Source organism: Bombina bombina, chromosome 3, assembly GCF_027579735.1.
Source record: "Bombina bombina isolate aBomBom1 chromosome 3, aBomBom1.pri, whole genome shotgun sequence".
Classification (NCBI taxonomy): domain Eukaryota; kingdom Metazoa; phylum Chordata; class Amphibia; order Anura; family Bombinatoridae; genus Bombina; species Bombina bombina.
Genome location: NC_069501.1, coordinates 1,186,351,735 through 1,186,373,165, shown reverse-complemented (window position 1 = coordinate 1,186,373,165; position 21,431 = coordinate 1,186,351,735).

The window sequence follows — 21,431 nt, the reverse complement described above, 5'->3', positions numbered from 1 at the left end:
GGGTCCTCTGGAAAGAGTAAAGTAAATCTTGATTGCTGCAGGTTAAACTTCAGAATAGGGTACCATAAACAAACAATCAATAAGGAAGGATTAGGCAACTTGAAATCAGGCAGTTTGAGGATTAAGCAGTAGAGTAGTCGCATATGCAGAGTTTGGCAACTTGTAATCAGGCAGTTTGAGGGTTAAGCAGTAGAGTAGTCGTATATGCAGAGTTTGGCAACTTGTAATCAGGCATTTTGAGGGTTATGCAATAAAGTAGTCGTATATGCAGAGTTTGGCAACTTGTAATCAGGCAGTTTGAAGGTTAAGCAATAGAGTAGTCGTATATGCAGAGTTTGGCAACTTGTAATCAGGCAGTTTGAGGGTTAAGCAATAGAGTAGTTGTATATGCAGAGTTTGGCAACTTGTAATCAGGCAGTTTGAGGGTTAAGCAGTAGAGTAGTCGTATATGCAGAGTTTGGCAACTTGTAATCAGGCAGTTTGAGGGTTAAGCAATAGAGTAGTCGTTCAGGCAAAGGTTCAGGAACAGAGGACAAATTCAAAGTATGAGTACTCACGACAGCAACAGGAATACAACAAACAATCAGGCACCGGAGGAAAGAGAGACCGGAATAAGACCAGTCCTGATGTCAGCAGAGGGGACGGCTCAGAGAGAGGAAGACGTTGCCAGGCAACTTGACACACAGGAAGAGCCGCCGGAACCTCTGGCGGCGAGCGTGACAGCATCTTAACCCTTCCTGTACACATTCCATAAGTCTATCATCCGCAATAAGCATATTGAAATGGTGTCTCACAATCTTACATACTTCATATTGGGAGCTGTAGTCGGTGATGAATGTTTCTCCTGTATGAGTCCTTTGAAGCAATTGCCTTTTTCTTGAGGGAATGGTCTGATTTTTAAGTTGACTTTCAAAAGTTCATTTTGTGTGTGTCTAAATTTCTCCTCACACACAATATTTTCGAATTCGATGATACTTTCTACCTCCAAAGGTGTGGGACAGCGATGGGGGCTAAATTTGCCCCCTCTTATGCCAACCTAACTCTAATTGTTGGTGTAGTCCTCATATATATTTTTGTGGACATAAATATACATTAATAAATAACATCAATATTATGATAGTAATGACATTACAATAATTATGATTCGATTAGGCCTTACTCTATGTGGTGTTCCATATGCATATATGTAAGTAGAATGTATTTTCAGTTTGGGATATGTGTATATACATATATGTACCTAGTCTGTGTGTATAGACTTGATATCATCGGTTAGTCTTTTCAAAATAATGTCCTTCATCAGTATTATCATGTTATTACTACTCTGTCCTACTTAGGACTTACTATACTGTTTTGAGTGCTATACTGTTTTGAGTGCTATTATCATTCATTCATAATTCTCTCATTTCTATTATATGTTAAATAATGATAGTTACCTAATGAAATCCACCATCTGTTCAGTTCCAGGCATGTGAGGGTTACACCATATGGGCGTGCCTTTATTTTAATGCAATGTTGGTTTTAACCAATGATGTTTATATGACTTGTATATAAATATGCACCTGTGACTGGCAAACCTATGCTATGATTACGGCGTAACGCCGAAACGCGTAAGCCTGCCAGCCCTGAGGTGTCCATGCATCTCATTTTTTGCTGCTATTTTGACCCATGTTTTTATTTGGACGATTTCCAATAAATGCTACGTTTTATTTAGAAGCTGAACCACTCTTTATTTGTTCTCCTTGGAAGTCTCATTTATGCCGGCTTGAGTGCTTCAGCATCCTGCCTGGATCTCCATATTACTTTCACTCCTGGATTGAGGGAACACACCATACAGATACTTTCCAGATATGCTGGAGTTATGCGGATCAGTTGTTTATACACCACTTTAGTGACACCTTGAGAAACTGTTACAAGATAACTTCGGAAGGAGCGACTACTATGGTAAACGATAAGGAGCATAGTGATTGATGAGAACCCTTGACAACAACATAGTCAGCTAGCACCTGAAACGCCCCTCTCACGGACGGATTGGATCCCACGTGATCGATGACGGGCTAGGAGTGGCGCACAGCTGGGAGAAGGGACGCCGAAAACACAGAGGTTTCCTACTTCATGCACACAAGTTTGTGGTGTGGACTGTAAGTTTTACGGACTCTTTATAAGGTGGTGAGACACCTACTTTGCACCATATATGTTCATCTTGTTATCATTACCATTATATGGTTTTACGGCCGCATAAGTGCTTTGTGAATGAATGAAGGTTGCATATTGAAAACATAAATCACTACGTAAAAGTGTATGTGTTACCCTTATTTTCCAGTAGGATAGCACTAGCTACTACGTGCTTCCTTAGAGTTGTGATATATATATAGTTTGTTCATATCCAGAATTAGTGGACTTTCTTCCACCCCCCTTTCTTGGTAATATGTGTATATACACATATTAACTTATAAATATATATTTATAAAAGCATATACAGGTGGCCCTCGTTTTACAATGGATTAATTTACACCGTTTCAAAATAACAACCTTTTTTCCCAGTCATGTGACTGCTATTGAAAAGCATTGAGAAGCAGTGCATTTATTAAAATAGCCAGTAGGTAGAGCTGTTCGCTTGTGTTGCAGCAAAGCCAAACAAGCTGAAATTAATCAGTTTAACCAGACCTGAGCTATCGAGCCGATTTCAAAGGAACAAGATCCTCCTGTCTATAAATCATTCTAGATTGGAATGCATAGAAAGAACTGTAGAAAAATGCAAGTGAAGTCTGTGTTGTGTGATTAGTTTATTAGGTTTAAAATGCTGTTTAGCAAATGTTTTTGTTCATTTAACTTAGTTTAATTATATATTCTGTGTTGTGTGATTATTTTATTAGGTTTACAATGCTGTTTAGCATTTAAAGTCTTCATTTCAAAGCTTTAAAAATAATGCATTAGGTGTAACTTATGACAATTTTGAGAGGGGCCTGAAACCTATCTCCCTCACTTCCCATTGACTTAGATTATAAACTGGGTTTCAATTTACAACAGTTTCAATTTACAACCATTCCTTCTGGAACCTAACCCCGGCGTAAACTGAGGGCTACCTGTACATATATATTTACTGGGAACACACAGTAAATGTAAAGGCAATGTAAAGGCACTTTTCAGTGCCATTTTCTTTCTAACACCCCTCTCCCACCAACTTTAGCCACAAAATACTGCCCAATGCCGTAATTGTATTAAAAAATAAAGATGCTGCCATCTTTATTTTTTAATAAACTACACTAGACAGCATTTTGGGGGATTTGGGGCAGATTTATAAAATTAACCAGAGATCCGATCTCTGATTAATTTTATAAGCACTAATTGCTACAGCGACAGGGGACAAGTCCAGCGGGATTCCATGGGAATGGAGTTCCTAAACTATTTTTGCAGGTGGAACTAAGTTCCCCCGGACAGAGAACATAAAAGCTTCAGAAAACACTGCTGCTGCTGATGGGATAACTGCTTGTGCAATGATAAATGCTGTAGCGGATCATGTCCGCTCGCACTTTGTTAAATCAGCCCCTAAATGTAAGCCTGTCAGTGGTCCTGCTGTGTAATTACCCCGCACTGTGTAGAACACATGTCACTTACATTTCTGTGTGGCTTGCTCTGGGGTTATTTAGCTCCCCTCAGCATAAATAGTACTATTGCACCTTACGTGGGTGAGACTCTGTGACAGAGGAGGAGTCTGGTGTTGATGCCATACATGGAGGTCTAAGCCTGCTCTGGAAAGGAAGGAAAGGGGAAGAAGGAGGGTGTGAGGAATTGAATATATACTGACTATGCACCATGTGAGTTAAACTAAAGTATGGACACCCTGGATCTTGACATTAAACATTAGGCGCTCATGTGTGTCTAGTTTAGATATTTTAAAGTTGTTTTTAAAAAGTTCAGTGGTTTACCAAAGAAAAAATGTACTCATCAAGCAGGGAATAGACATGTGATTCAAGCTTCCTTTCTGATTGAAGTTCCTTTTAGTTCTTTCAGAGATAGCTGGGATGAGGTTTGCAAGGGGAATACATGTGTACACACAAAGGAAAATAGTCCTTGCAATTAAAGATGTTTTTGGAACAACTTGGCAGTAGGATAAGCCAAATTACTTTATATTATACATCAATAGTTAGTATGTGCTGTCTGTTTATCTATGTTGGTGTCTGTATGTCTATCAATTTATGGTCGGCAGACCAGGTTCTCTACGGAATGCTGACCTGTGCAAGATAATGTATTTGCTGCAGATTCAACCTTACCAGTTTCATCCCAATGAAAAGTGTGACCTGTTTTGCTTTTAATGTTACTGTGTCCTCCTGCTTCTTCTGCCAGTGTTACTTGCTTCACATTTACTTGTTATATGTGTTAATAGTAAAAGAAAATGACACTCAGGCACCTTGTGACCATAATTGTACCTTAAATCACATTATCATTGTTTCTTAGTGCAGAGTGAGTGCACACATAAACCTTATCAAGATAATGATATCAGATATTTACATTACAGAGCCTTATACATCATGAGCAGTGACGTGCGGTGACGTCAGAGGCTGGTGAGGCACTGGCTATGATATGCCTGAGAAACTCCTATATGAACACAATATAGGTAGCTTACATTTACTATTAAATTGGCAGGTTGCACAATGATGATTAGCCTTTATTTTTACTCATTCAACGCAAATGAGAAAATATAGTGCATGGTCTAGTGCAGAACTTTTTTCGCTTTCTGCGATGAGATTGAAACTTTTTCTGCAGGTCACTTTGAAATTAAATTAAGTTGTAAAATTAGTCAGTTACACTAATGCAGTGTTTCTCAACCTGGGCCTTCAAGTAACAGGCCAGGTTTTCATTATAGCTTGACTAGAGCACAGGTGAAATAATAAGCTGATGGGTGAGAGCAAGTTAGTAACCATGGTTACTGATCAGCTGATTGTTTCACCTGTGCTCTAGTTTAGCTATAATGAAAACCTGGCCTGTTTGGGGTACTTGAGGGCCGTCGTTGAGAAACACTGCACTAAAGCACCAGCTCATATGTAATGTGTTGATTACCTGGAGAATAATGCAGTTTTTAAAGTTTGATACACAGGGATGACACTAAAGTATGAAGTATGTATGAGCAATCCAGTATTTTTCAGTAAAAATGTAATTCACCACTTTGGCCATTACATGGTGATGTTGAACTTGGAGTGAGTTGGAGGCTTGAGGGTGCAAACCTCCAACTCACTCCAATTCTAAGAAAATGTAAAAAAAGGATATACTGGAACATTGTGGTATAAGTGCATGAGTGGCACTGCAGTAGTTGCTGCCTTATGTAAGGGGCCCAGGTCTGACTGAAAACTCTACATAAGTGCCATAAAATTGCCATTATCATTTTTTTAATTTTATTTTCTTGGAGTGAGTTGGAGTCTTGAGGCACACACAGGGGGCACACAAGGACATAAAGACATACATACAGTGACACACCCACACAGGGGGCACACAAGGCACACAAAGACATACAAACAGTGACACACAGACACAGGGGGCACACAAGGCACACATATACATACACACAGTGACACACACACAGAGGGCACACAAGGTCACACACAGACATACACACAGTGACACACACACACAGGGGGCACACAAGGACAAACACAGACATACACACAGTGACACACCCACACAGGGGGCACACAAGGCACACACAGACATACACACAGTGACACACACACAGGGGGCACACAAGGACACACACAGACATACACACAGTGACACACACACAGGGGGCCACAAGGACACACACAAACATACACACAGTGACACACACACAGGGGGCACACAAGGACACACACAAACATACATACAGTGACACACACACAGGAGGGCACACAAGGACACACACAAACATACACACAGTGACACACACACAGGGGGCACACAAGGACACACACAAACATACACACAGTGACACACACACAGGGGGCACACAAGGACACACACAAACATACACACAGTGACACACACACACAGGAGGGCACACAAGGACACACACAAACATACAGTGACACAAACACACATAGGGGGGCACACAAGGAGGTGCAAGCAATTTTTTCGCCCCCCCCCCCAAAGACTCCTGCAAAGACCCCACATCACTCCCTAAAGAGTCCTGCAAATACAAAGTGAAGCTTTGACCAATAAACCCCTTATCTGCTGTTCACAAAAAAGTCTCATTTGCATCCTTTATTTCCTAATACACCATTCCAAGTGCTATAATGTTATGTTTAGAGCCCTGGACCCTGCCATAGAACTGCCATCTTTACAAACACAGATTGACGCTCCTAAAAAAAATCCTTACCTCCTCTTATTGAGAAGCAGCCATTTCACTGTCTGACACTGAAGCACATGCTCACATTGTTGTTAAAGTGAAGGTTAACTTACTTTCATGCCAATCGAGTATTTTACTTTTTGTACACAATTAATAGGAGTTTAATTCATAATTTTTTATTAATCTTATTAGTAAACAAGTTATCGGCGCTATAAATAGATTCCTGACGCTTTACAAATTCGACCCATATTTTTTTCATTCTTGATCACGTTTTTAGTTTGACCAATTGAAAACCTGGCCATTAGGCGGCCGTCACCCCACGTCATCCACCTCCTTGGACGGCCCGATTTTCAATTGGACAAGCTAAAAACGTCATTGAGAGTAAAAAAAAAAAAAAAAAAACTGTCTAATTTGTAAAGCGCCGATAACTTGGTTGAAAATAAGATTGATAAAAAATGATGAAATAAACTCCTATTGATTGTGTACAAAAAGTAAAATACTCGATCGCATGAAGGTAAGTTAACCTTCACTTTAACTGCAGCTCATCTTGTTTGTCGGGCTGAACGGTGCTCTTCAGCGCCATCTGCTGGCTGCCATAATTAAAAAGTCCAGCATTTAAAAAAAATAAAACAAAAAAAAAAAAGCTTTTAACTGTTACGCTCTGGCAGGTGGAGAGAAGGCACCCTGGGCAGATGGAAATGGCCACATCAGACTCTGTCTTCACTGTAAATATGACTGAGGCTGATGATCCCTTAGCAGCTATTCCCAGATTGGATCAGTCACTCTAAAATGCTGAAAAGTTCAAACCTGCTGTCTCATTTTTTGTTAGCAGCAGATGCGATAATTCATTCATCCTAGCTATCTGTAATTCTGTATTAACGTAATACAGATAGCTAGGCTGAATGAATTACCGCATCTGCTGCTAACAAAAAATGAGACAGAGCAAGTTTGAGCTTTTCAACTTTTTAGAGTGACTGATCGCAATCACAGCTGGTGCCAGTGCAAGTTGCAACCAACAAGAGTCCTGTACTTACAGACAGTTACAGGTGCCCTGCCATCCATGGTCCTCTAGGTCCCTGGTTCAGGGCAGTCAGTCAGACTTCACTGCTCTGTGGCACGCACTAGACACCTCACTAATAGGCACTAGACTAGACAGTGCCCGTTATGTAAAATAGATTTGGCAAACATAGCAGTTAAAACTTTACTGGACAACAAACTATGGGGTCAAAAATGCTTTGGATTGGATAAGGATTACATTACACCATTATCTGTGACTGTTGAGTTCATTACCTGAGCCTGAGTTCAGACAGACTCCTGACACCTGTGGCTCCGGCTCGCTCCTCCACACACAGCTGACAGCTTGAGCTCCTCCTAGCTACTCTCTAGTCACTCAAGTCGTCTCGTCGACGACCAACGTACAGGGCCAGCACAGCACTTCTACAACTGACTGAACAGTACACAAGCAATCAGTACAGGCAGGTGCACACTGGCACTCAGCAGCTCCCTCCTGTACTGTCTTCCCACCTGATGTGTCATGCAACGTAAATCCGACGTCACCCCAACTCAGCAGTCCAGCAGGCATGCCCCCCCTGGCAGCGCTGATGCTGATTGGCTGTGATCTAGCTCCATCATGGAGGCGGTTTTGAGAACCGCCTCTATTGAAGCTTGTTTGGGGTCTGGCGAGACACCACTGGGTGGCGCTAGCTCTAAGTGAGCGGAGAACTATATTCAGTATCCATGTTGCGCAATTAATGGAGGGCAGCAGAACGGCTCACTGCCTCCTTATTGCGCAAGATGGATGCTGAATTTCATTGGCACAAACTAGGCAATATTAAAATGATGATATTGGTAATTGCCGGCAAGGGGGTACCCTTAGGAGGGGGCGTGTCCAAAAAAAAAGACAAAAAATAATTTTTTTAATTTTTTTATAAATATTATTTCAAATATTTTTTCTCTGATTGGACAGGGGAAGTGCTGCCTCCCCTACCTCCTATTACTGCACGTCACTTTCCTGAGAGCCAGGGAGTAACAGCTCCTAACGTTTTACTAAGACTCTTTAGATTATTCAACATCTATATAAAAAGGGTTCTAAAAAGTGTGTCTGGCTTCTTAGTATTAAGTATTAGTTGAATCCTAAATTACAAATAACATTTTCACCCTTGCCATGTAAAAATGGGTGTCCATCCTCAGGCCTTCATTGGTTTTAATTTGCTTTAATTAACCAGATTGTATACATTCTATACATATAAATACAGTGTGTATGTGTATGTATAAAACAATATTAATTGTGAGGGGGTTGAAGTCTTGGTGAGTTCCCACACTTTTTTTGTAGGACTTGTACCATGAGTTTGCAGTAGCAATAACCAGCCACTTGTAATGGCTAGTTAATTATCTTGCTTCCTCAAACGGCAAATTTGCCTGTTTGCGGAGCGCGATAATTTAGCGTTCCACTTGTAATCTAGCCCAAAGTCAATGAAGCGCAAAAATTCTACTCAAGTATTTGGTTAAATCATTTGCTATATACCGTCCTCAAAGCAAACGATAACAAATGATAACATAAGAATGCAGTATTTCTGATAGCAAGGGAGCGCAATACTTAAAGTAGTGGTGAATCCTAGGGTTTGTGAAATGCTAAGTTTGACGAACCAAAGTTATCAAACCCTGCGCCAATCACTTATTTGGCACAGAAAGGGTTATCAGACCCCTTCTACTCTCACTAATATGTCACAATCTAGCCACACCAGACCAGCTTGTGATTTAGTTCAGTGGGTGCAAGGGTTAACAACACTCTCTAGTCTGTACTAGACATAAAAGAAATGCCCCAAAACTCCCCTTTAATGCCACCCACACTAAACTAACTACAATATCTCAGCTGCCACCACTTAAAATGTATTAAAGGGAAAATCCTAAGGAAAAACCGAGACTTACACATTAACTCTCTGAGTACAATTTAGCAGAAAAATAACCTAAATTATACAGTTCTAATATTCCAGTCTCTTTCAGTACGGTGGTTCAATTATTAGACAAAGGCCAAACTTAATAAAATAATTATTTATTATGCCAAAAATTTTATGCACAATGCATTATTAATAAAAAGTTGTTACAAATAAAATTACACATTAGCAAACAGTTATTTAAAATAAAAATGGAGAAAAACAGATTGAAAACTTTCCTAGTCACAAGATCTGCGCCAGGGGCTGGCATGAAACGATGGTCCTTACTCTGTAGAACAGCTCCCCTTGTAAGAATGACATCTCATAGCTGAAAAATAAGATGCTTATACCTATTTTCCATAGATCAGGTTGCCTGACAACACCCTCCTGGACGGGCTAAGAAACCCCCTTGTCTTTAAACACATATAGGCATTAGACCAATGTCCTTTTATTGACCTCATCAGGATATGGGGGAGAAGCACTGTGGTATCTCTGGAGCTGACAGATTGACTCAATGCATACACAATAACATTTGGAGGAAGGGTTTTTTAGAAACTATTTATGAGGGGTTCTGGCACATCAAAGAAAACACAAACAAACTCAGTACACAGCTATTTTTAAAAAACAAACAACTGTTCTTAGTTCACAACTAAGCAGAATGAACCCCTTCTCAGCTAACTCCTGAGGTATTTGTGACACCTCCCCCAATAAGAGATGCAAAAGGGGCTGGCTACAAGCCACTCCAGCTGCGTATCAAAGAGGACACTCCTCCTGGCGTGAAAGACCATCAGCGTTACCATGCATACTGCCCTTTTTATGTTGAATGGTAAACTCATGTTGTTGTAGAGCTAGGCTCCACCTGAGGAGTTTACCATTTGAGCCAGCTACCCTATGTAACCAGTGTAAGGGGTTGTGGTCAGTTATCACTGTAAAATGGCGTCCATACAGATAAGGCTGTAGCTTTTGCAAGGCCCAAACTATAACAAGGCACTCTTTTTCCACAGTGGCATATGCCACTTCTCGTGGAAGTAATTTCCTGCTGAGGTACACAATGGGGTGCTCCTCACCTTTCTTATCCACCTAACTCAGCACAGCCCCTAGCCCATAGTTGGAAGCATCCGTTTGCACTACGAATCTCCTGTGGAAATCAGGGGCCTGTAGTATAGGGGAGTCCGTAAGGGCAATTTTCAATTAATTAAAAGCCCTGTCACACTCAGGGGGTCAATTTGACTGTTTGAGGTAGGTTTTGTTTTGTAAGGTCTGTTAGGGGTTTGGCTATGGTACTATAGTGTGGCACAAACTTTCTATAGTACCCTGCGGTACCCAGGAAGGACATAACCTGTTTCTTTGTCTTAGGGGTGGGCCAGGCCATTATGGCTTCAGTTTTACTTGACTCAGGGCGCAGTACCCCTCCAAAAAATGAGACAGAGCAAGTTTGAGCTTTTCAACTTTTTAGAGTGACTGATCGCAATCACAGCTGGTGCCAATGCAAGTTGCAACCAACAAGAGTCCTGTACTTACAGACAGTTACAGGTGTCCTGCCTTCCATGGTCCTCTAGGTCAGTCAGACTTCACTGCTCTGTGGTGTGGTCTGGCACGCACTAGACACCTCACTAATAGGCACTAGACTAGACAGTGCCCGTTATGTAAAATAGATTTGGCAAACATAGCAGTTAAAACAACAAACTATGGGGTCAAAAATGCTTTGGATTGGATAAGGATTACATTACACCATTATCTGTGACTGTTGAGTTCATTACCTGAGCCTGAGTTCAGACAGACTCCTGACACCTGTGGCTCTGGCTCGCTCCTCCACACACAGCAGACAGCTTGAGCTCCTCCTGGCTACTCTCTAGTCACTCAAGTCGTCTCGTCGACGACCAACGTACAGGGCCAGCACAGCACTTCTACAACTGACTGAACAGTACACAAGCAATCAGTACAGGCAGGTGCACACTGGCACTCAGCAGCTCCCTCCTGTACTGTCTTCCCACTTGATGTGTCATGCAATGTAAATCCGACGTCACCCCAACTCAGCAGCCCAGCAGGCACACCCCCCCTAGCAGCGCTGATGCTGATTGGCTGTGATCTAGCTCCATCATGGAGGCGGTTTTGAGAACCGCCTCTATTGGAGCTTGTTTGGGGTCTGGCGAGATACCACTGGGTGGCGCTAGCTCTAAGTGAACTGAGAACTATATTCAGTATCCAGGTTGCGCAATTAATGGAGGGCAGCAGAACGGCTCACTGCCTCCTTATTGCGCAACATGGATGCTGAATTTCATTGGCACAAACTAGGCAATATTAAAATGATGATACAAAAAAGTATATCCAGAACAAGAAAGTGAAAATCAGTTGTAGCTTTATTCTTTAAAATTGTATGATGACCACATACAGCAACACAGGGTTAGTGAAGACAAAACTTCTGACCGGTTTCGGTCGTATTGACCGTAATCATAGAATAACACCTGTTGGGAGGTGCACCCTTTTAAGTCTAACACTATATGTTGATTGGTTAAAAACAACAAGACTTCAAAATTTAACCCTATACATATCATAATGACATTCTGTGTAAATATTTAACATTTAGTAAGTGAACGAACAAATAGATGAAGATTAATAATACAAATAATACAAATAAAAATAGATCTCAAATATTATAGACTTATATGTATATTATGTATATTTGGGATGCCAATGACTTTGGAAATTCAACAGAGTAGAGCAAGAAAACACATCATGCAAGATTTGGACACCTTAAATAAAGTAAGATAAAATAAAATAACTACATCTTAGGTGCATATACATGTATGCATACATGCACACGCACATCAGTGCATGTACATGCATAAACACAAACATCATACAATTTTAAAGAATAAAGCTACAACTGATTTTCACTTTCTTGTTCTGGATATACTTTTTTGTTTCATATTTTGTGGATTGTGGGGAATCCACTTTTCTTGCCCAGAACAAGAACTTTCCAAGTTTATGGGATACCAAGCAATTATCTCCTTCAGGATTTGCGCCCAGAATAACATTTGGCTGTGAACAGCGGTATTGTATCACCCACCCCCATTATACTAAGAGTGCCTTCAATATACGAACATATAACTTTTAAAAGCGAGAAGTTTTCAAACGACGGGACCATACCATCTGATTGGACACAGAGTCCCTCGGCTGAAGGTGACGTCATCGAGGATATCATCTTGTGAATTGAATACAAGTTGCTCAATATGGAGAAGGACTGCACCGTTTGATTGGTTACCAAGTCCCCAGCTGACGGTGACGTCACCAAGAGTAAGTGGATTGGCCAGGTCCTGACCACGTGGTACGCTACACGGAGCCAGCACAGGAAGAAAGGCTTTTTGCGGTCTGTGCATGTAAGCTACCATAGGATACCGGCTTATTCCAACTACAGCTTGACACCGATTGGAGACTCTTCACGTTTTCATCTTTGGTGGGTGAGTGAGCATACCGCTAGTTCCTAAACAGCTAAGTTTTTATTCATTTAAGCGCACTGGTATTGCTGGTTTTTGATTTCATATTTAGAATCACAGATTGCCGGCTATGGGTACAAACACGCAGAGCGGACCCCTGCATTATGGCTTCTATTAACTTTTGTGATTTATGAACTACTCCGGCTACAATAGTACCATTAGCAATATATATATTTTGCTAAAATTCATATAGACACCACGCTCCCAAGACTGGTTCGCCAGTCTATTTTGTTTATTAAAATGATGATGTTGGTAATTGCCGGTAAGGGGGTACCCTTAGGGGGGGGGGGGCGTGTCCAAAAAAAAAAGACAAAAAAATATTTTTTTAATTTTTTTTATAAATATTATTTCAAATATTTTTTCTCTGATTGGACAGGGGAAGTGCTGCCTCCCCTACCTCCTATTACTGCACGTCAGCCAGGGAGTAACAGCTCCTAACGTTTTACTAAGACTCTTTAGATTATTCAACATCATCTATATAAAAAAGCATTCTAAAAAGTGTGTCTGGCTTCTTAGTATTAAGTATTAGTTGAATCCTAAATTACAAATAACATTTTCTCCCTTGCTATGTAAAAATGTAAAAATGGGTGTCCATCCTCAGGCCTTCATTGGTTTTAATTTGCTTTAATTAACCAGAGTGTATACATTCTATACATATAAATACAGTGTGTATGTGTATGTATAAAACAATATTAATTGTGAGGGGGTTGAAGTCTTGGTGAGTTCCCACACTTTTTTTGTAGGACTTGTACTACGAGTTTGCAGTAGCAATAACCAGCCACTTGTAATGGCTAGTTAATTATCTTGCTTCCACAAACGGCAAATTTGCCTGTTTGCGGGAGCGCGATAATTTAGCGTTCCACTTGTAATCTAGCCCAAAGTCAATGGAGCGCAAAATTTCTACTCAAGTATTTGGTTAAATCATTTGCTATATACCTTCCTCAAAGCAAACGATAACAAATGATAACAAAATAATGCAGTATTTCTGATAGCAAGGGAGCGCAATACTTAAAGTGGTGGTGAATCCTAGGGTTTGTGAAATGCTAAGATTTACCGGTGCAACAAATAAAGGGGCCTTTCCGTCATAAAGTATAAAATACATGCTGAAAGTTCCTTTTTTTGCTTGTAGCGTATGCCACGCTGAGCGCCTCAGGACGCCCGCAGCAGAAGGTCAATTTTTTAATGAGGTGACTTTCCACCTCTTAGCAAATAGCCGTGCGGCCCAGTTAGCATTATGCTGTATGGCTAGCATGCTATTGGCTAAGATCTTTTAATTGAAAAATAGTGTTCTGCCGTGCTGTGGCCTTAGGCGCTCAGTGCAGCATATGCTGCAGACAAATAAAGGAACTTTCAGCATTAAGTATATTTTATACTTCATTAATGATAGTCCCCTTTATTTGTTCCAATGGCCAATCCGAGCATTTCACAAACGCTGGGATTGACTTTCACTTTAATGCCATTAAGCGTCCTAACATTTGAAGTGTTCTGCTCTTTCCCATGTTGAAGAAAAAGGAAGATTTGACTGCGGGAAGTGCCTAGCATAGTGAGCAGTCCCCCATGTCCAATCAGCAGTGTTTCTCCAGTTTGTTTACATGGGAACTTCATTCTGATCTTGTCCATTTACCCCATGCTGAAAGGGTTAAACCAGGAAACAATCATGTATACAAACATGTATAGGAAATCATAAACATAAAACACCTATGCAAACAACTAAGATACACTGTTTGAAACAAAGAAAATGGATTTGCATGAGGTCAAGACTCTTGAATTAGAAAGCTCCAAACATTTTGTTTAACTCCATTAAAAATAGGTTTTCTAATCTAATGGACTGGAATACAGCGGTTGAATTCTCACCTTATAAAGTATTTAGTGGAGTTTTCAAATTGTTTTCAAATGTAATATAATTTTAAACCCATGCTAAAAGCCATGACAACACTTTGAATGGCTCTTCTAATGGCACAGACCCACTTTTTAAATTGTTTTCAAACGAAATATAATTTGAAACCCATGCTAAAAGCCATGACAACACTTTGAATGGCTCTTCTAATGGCACAGACCCAATTGATATGACTTGGAGGGAATCTGACTGTGTACTCTAAGATTTTCTAAGACATTTATTTTCTGACCTGACCCAGACCAATAATCCCTGCTTTCTTAGGGATGTTACTTTGAATGTTGGAACAGCCTCTGTGTACTTGACAAAAAAGTGCATCTAGGATAGCTTCCAACATTTCCCAGAGGACAGGGAGGTGAGGGGGACAATGACCCACCAATGTTTAGTGGGTAAAGGTGCAACAAGAGTGGTAGGGCCACAGGTCTGCTGTGGATGGTGGGAATCGGGATTGGGTGGAGTCAGGATGGCCATAGCCAGAGACATTTGCCCTGTCATGGGATGTTATAGTAGAGACAGTGGGAAGACCTCCCGAACTGTGATAATCCTGCATGATCTAGAACAGCTGGGAAGTATGCTCTAGGCAGTAGCAGACATACTCAACACAGGACCCTGGTGCAGATTATTTTTGGACCCCCAAAGGTAACTAAGTAGTAAGTAATAGTAATAATATATATGCTGCTCTGTAAAATGATTTTGAGTAGATAGATAAGATGAACCTGCAACCTGCACTAATAAAAGGCTCCCCTGCCTTAGTATTGTACACATTTTGCACATGCCTATGTATAGACAGGCTGCTACAGGCCCCCAGCACTTGGACCCTTGTACCACTGCACCTGCTGCCCCAAAGGTAGTTCCACCCCTGGCTCTAGGTTACTTCACACTGTTAGTACTTTTCTAATTCATTGTTATTGGTAAAGCAGGGTTACAATATGTAAAATGAGACATGTACAGCAACGCCAATGAGCAGCAGCCTGCGGATAAATGTATATTATTTATATTAACTTGTATTTGTAAAGTTCTGTCCAGTTCTGTTTTGCTGTTTATATAAGGGTTACACACTGACACTGATTCATAGTAAAAAATAATACAGATACATAGACTTCATATACAAACAGACTAAACAAAACAAATGAATACAGGGGGAGGAGGGCCTTTCTGCAAAGAGCTTACAGTCTGAGGAACCTTGAGCATAGCAGGAGGGATGAGATACGAAGCGCTCCAGATGCCTACCTAGGTATCTCTTCAATCTAAAGAAGAAATCATGGGACATTGTATAATAGAAGTATATTGGAAAAAAAAAATTACATTTATTTGGCTCTCATATCCCGTTAAAGGTACATGAACCCCAAATAAACAGAGCATGCAATTTGAAACAACTTTTTTATTTACGTCTATTATTAAATTGTATTGTTTTGTCTAATTCACAAAACAAAATGTTAGGGCTTCACATACCTTTAAGCTTATAGATATTTGTTAAAAACATCAGTAAAAACAAACCTAAAAAAATAATAAATGAAAAAAAATGTATAAATAAATAAAGCCAATAAAGATACCCTTAAAGGGATAGGAAAATCAAAATTAAACGTGCATGACTCAGATAGAGCATTTAATTTTAAGACACTTTTAAATTCACTTCTATTTTCAAATGTGCGTCGTTCTCTTCGTATTCCTTGTTGAAAATGAATACGCACATATCATACACTAGTGGGAGCTGCTGCTAATTGGTGCCTGCACACATTTGTCTCTTGTGATTGGCTAACTAGATGTGTTCAGCTTCCTGCAAGTAGTGCATTGCTGCTCCTTCAGCAATGGATAAGAAGAAAATGAAGCACATTTGATAATAGAAGTACATTGGAAAGTTGTTTAAAATTGTATGTTCTATCTGAATCATAAAAGAAAATTTTGGGGTTTACTATCTCTTTAACCTATTGACCACCCCACCTAGCCATGCATGTTAAAAAAAATAATAAAAAAAATTACATGTAAGTGTCCATTTACAGTTCAGAAAAATAACCTTTAGCATTGCATTTATCATAACTAGTTGAACCTGTATGAATCATTGCAAAGTCAGTAAAGTCAAGGAGTCTTAACATGCAAAAGTGACACTTTTTAGGTAACCTAGGTAATATAAGCTGTGGAATGGACATTTAAAACTTAAAGAGAAGAGACAGTAAAGTCAAAACTAAACTTTCATGATTCAGATAGAGCATGCAATGTTTAACAAATTTCTAATTTGCTTCTGTTATCAAATTTGCTTTGTTCTCTTGGTATCTTTTATTGAAGAGTAAAATCTAAGTAGGCTCATAAGAGCTCAGGAGTGTGCACGTGTCTTTAGTACTCTACGGCAGCATTGTTTTGCAACATTATTTGTAGCTTTGTTATACAATGTTGCAAAACACTGCTGCCATAGAGTACTAAAGACTCGTGCACACTCCTGAACTCTTATGAGCCTACCTAGTTGACTCTTCGATTAAAGATACCAAGAGAAGGAAGCAAATTTGATAACAAATTAGATTGGAAAGTTTAATTTTGACTTTACTGGCCCTTTAATATATTTGTATAAATATTTTTTTAGATTGTATTTTGATTTAGTATAGATCATTGAGGGTTAAAAAATGACAAAGAAAATTTCCCTGGCACATAAGGTGAAATAATTTTAAGGTAAATTTAAATTTTTGTATAGAATATTTCAGCAATTATTTATGTGCTGTATAGCAAATAATCTGCATAAGAAAATATCATTTTAAAAACATTTATTTTTCCACTTTGTTAGCAAATTTGAGTGTGTTTATGCTATCTCCTTTGCCATAGCCAATTAAGAACAGATATAAATGAGCTCATGCACTAATTAGGGAATCAGCAACATCTAGATGCAGCCCACTCTCAGAGGGACAATGGAAAATTACAACTTTCAGACATATATCCTGTGAAAAGCAGGCAAAAATAAACATTTTATGCAAAGTTTTGAGTTTAAATTCTCTTTAATCTTGAGAGTGTTTTGTGACACATTGTGTAATTTTGCCCTTGTATACTTCATAGTTCACAGTGTTATATTGCATCACTTTAGGGAGTCTTTGATGTCACTACCATATGCAAAGAGAAATAAGGGGTGTCACATGACTTGCAAATAAAAAAAAAAACGTAGGCACTTTAAAAAAGAGTACATGTAAAGTATTTCTTAATTTTTATTTTTTTTTGATAAACAATTTTTATTGAAGTTGTGAATAAATAAAACATTCAAATTTCGTCCATAGATAACAATTGCACCTATTTAAATACAACAACAGCATGTATAAGTATTGATTGAGAAACATGTCATATCCAAAGGTGATGTGGGAGAGGGATCGGACTATCTAGAATGGAACTTCCTTTTTTATTATTATTCCCTATGACTAGATGTTCCCAACAGTAAAATATAAGGTACTCTTTAGAATAATAAAAGGAAGGTGTGGAGAATTAGCTTTTGTATTGGTTGCTCTTGAAGCAAGGTACATAGGGGAAGGGAGGGGAAATCAGCGAGCCAGAGCCGCTTGATTAGAGGGGAGGAAAGGTGTGGGGGGGAGCGGGCTTTATTAAAGGAGGTGTGAAAGATATCCAGAGGTTGGAGGGGTCTAGAATGGTGACATTAATTATTTTAAGAGATAGCAAAGTGATATCTGAGTACCCCATTGGGCTAGTGGGGTGAAAAATTAGTAGAGTCAGGCTCTTAGGAAGCAGCTTTGATAGAAGAGGGTGAGATTCAGGTGTAGACATATGATCTTGTTCAAAGAAATAGGGTAAAGAGTGAGAGGAGTGAGACTATGTTAAGTTAATACGGAGGTAAAGGGGAGTAATATGAAAGGAGTTTATTATCTATAGGAAGGTGGCTGGGAGGCTATAATAATCTATCTGAACAAATATACTTAGTTAGAATATAGACTAGAGCATTTAAACTATCTGATATTTAACATCATAATAAAGCTTGCCAGTGAAAATTAGCAGTATCCTTAGGAATAAGGTAACTATAACAGATTATAATCTTTGGGCCAACCAGAGTCTCTGCTTCCCCATTGGCCTACTAATGCCCAACTGTTAATATAAGGTGAACTAAGGAGGACTGCTAAATAGAAATGAATTACCCAAATTATCCTGCGGTGCTAAAAAAAAACCCAACCCAAAAAAACTGTCTGAGCCTTAAAGGGATACCATGGTCATATGAACAGTCATGGAAGCATATAGTACTAAACCTGTTCTGGTGAGTGCAGAAATAGTGATGGGATAGCCCCTGATATGTCCGATATAGATAGTTTAAATCTTTCAGAAACTCCTGTGTTATACAAACTGTACAGTAAGCATAGTTAACAATGAGTAAGTAATAATACATTTCTGTGGACAGGTATAAAATAAGCAAACGTGGTATTAATATCTAACATCCTATCTTATGTTAGTGTTCCATTCAAATAAACAAATCTATGGCAACTGCAGACTAACCAGCTAATGTCCGTTCTTAACTGGGCTACTATTAAGTAATCTAATACATTTCCTGTACATATGTATCTAGAGCCTCTCAGATCAGGATTAAATTGAGAAGTATAAAGTGTGCGGTGATATAAAAACATCTTAAGATCAAACAACAAGCTCACATAACCAGGGGTGAACTGTAAATTTCCTCTAAGTCAGTGAGCAGCAATGACAGCAAACATAGCTGTGAAACAAGCAAGCAGACCCATGAAACTGAGCATGCCATGAACGGAAATCAAACTAAAAGAACCTGAGTCACTAGTAAACCGGTAACAATGTACCCCGTTGTGTAGAGGTATCAGTGTCTCTAGGATTAACCTACACCTCTCCTGTATAGCTGTTCAGATCCAAGTGTAGGTGCCGGGAGAGGTTGAGAGAGTTTATACACAGACTGCCCTGAACTGGGTGATTGTAGCATGTCCTTGCGCTGGTCAGGGATTTGGGAGCATGATCCATGTAGCTGAAAGAGTCCTTTACTCTGAGTTGTCTTCTGTGCTAGCAGGGAGAATTTACCTTCATGAGAGGTGTTTGCAGAGTAGATCGGAATAATGTCTGCATGCACTGGCGATGTTACCTGTAGGCCTGTCTGTTTGCGCAACCCAACTGATAGCCACGGGAGAGGTGGTTCCGTGGATTCACAAGGCTCCTCAAAATGATCTATGGGTTCCCCGAACCCAACAAATTTAGAGTCCGCCAAAACGAATGTGCTACCATCTAATGCAAGTCCGCCTACTTCAGACTTGGGTGTCATCCGTAGATCTGGCTCCTCCGAAGGTCGCTGCCTGGGCCACTGTGAAACTCTCTGAACAGTGAAGACATCCCCAGTCGTGTGAGATAGAGGTACGATAGAAACGTCAGTTGACTGTGAGCTAAATGCAGATTTCAATATTTCCTTACATTCTACATGGTAACAGTCTAGGCGGAGGGATAAGGCTTGCAATAGTGACGTTATGGATGGCATTGTGCGATGGTCCACAGATGTTAAATTTGCTCTAGAGGGGAAAAGGGCACCAAAGGAAGTGCACACTGTTAGCGGGTATGAAGCTGCGTTAATACAACTTGACAGGGAAAGAATATAATAAGCGTCAGTGCAGACTTTTGTATATAGTGTCCAGATCCCCGTAAAGCAATTCTCTCTGGGAGGTTGCCTCTTAACTTGTGCCACCAAGGATCTTGCAGACACTGATTAAAAGATACTGTGTTATAGTGATCTACTCTGCAGTTTTTCGGTCGCTATATGAGGGAACTGTATATCCCTCTGCCTGCGTATGTTACAGTGATCAGTAACAGCTTCACTTAGCTTTCTTCTTATTTATGGAATTAGCACTAATGCTGTGTGGTCCGTCTCCTTCTCCCGTGATTTTGTCCTCATGTCTAGTTCTTTCGTGTAGTGCGTCCCAGGGGTCCCAGCCACCAATAAAGTCGGTATTTAGCTTTTGTCTTACTCACCATGCTGATTCTGCGGTCTGCTCATGCCATGAGGTGTGCGGCTGTGAAAAAGGCCGGAGCTTAATGTTGCATCATACACACCTTGTTTCTGCACCTATCAGAGTTATTGAACCCCTTAATCAATACAGCAGGGTAGGAGGGAATTATGTATCCCTATTATGATTCATTGTTGGGTTATTTTCCCCGGGTATTCAAGCATTATATGGAGACTATCATCAGAGCTCTAAAGAAACGCAGCCATATTGGTCTCCAGCCGGCTCCGCCCCCAAGTATTTCTGAATTTTAAGGGATTTGGTCAATTATTTTTAAAGGGACACTGAATACAATTTTTTTTCTTTTGTGATTCTGATAGAACATGCAATTTTAAGCAACTTTCTAATTTACACCTATTATCAATTTTTCTTTGTTCTCTTGCTTTCTTTATTTGAAAAAGAAGGACATCTAAGCTATTTTTTGTTTCAGAACCATAGAAAGCACTTGTTTATTGGTGGGTAAATGTATCCACCAATCAGCAAGAACAACCCAGTTTGTTCACCAAAAATGGGCCGGCATCTAAAATTACATTTAAAATAAAGATACCAAGAGAATGAAGACAATTTGATAATAGGAGTCAATTAGAAAGTTGCTTAAAATTACATGCTCTATCGAAATCACAAAAGAAAATTTTTGGGTTCAGTGTCCCTTTAATGAGCTCAATCTAGCAATCCATGGCAGACAGGGTGCGTACATATTCGCCCCTGTCTACCCAAGCTCTTCTCTGGTGGGCAGCAATTCGCTGCCCGCATTTAACATTTCACATGAGAGCTCCTTTGCCCTCACGTGCACCCCGCCCCTGCCTG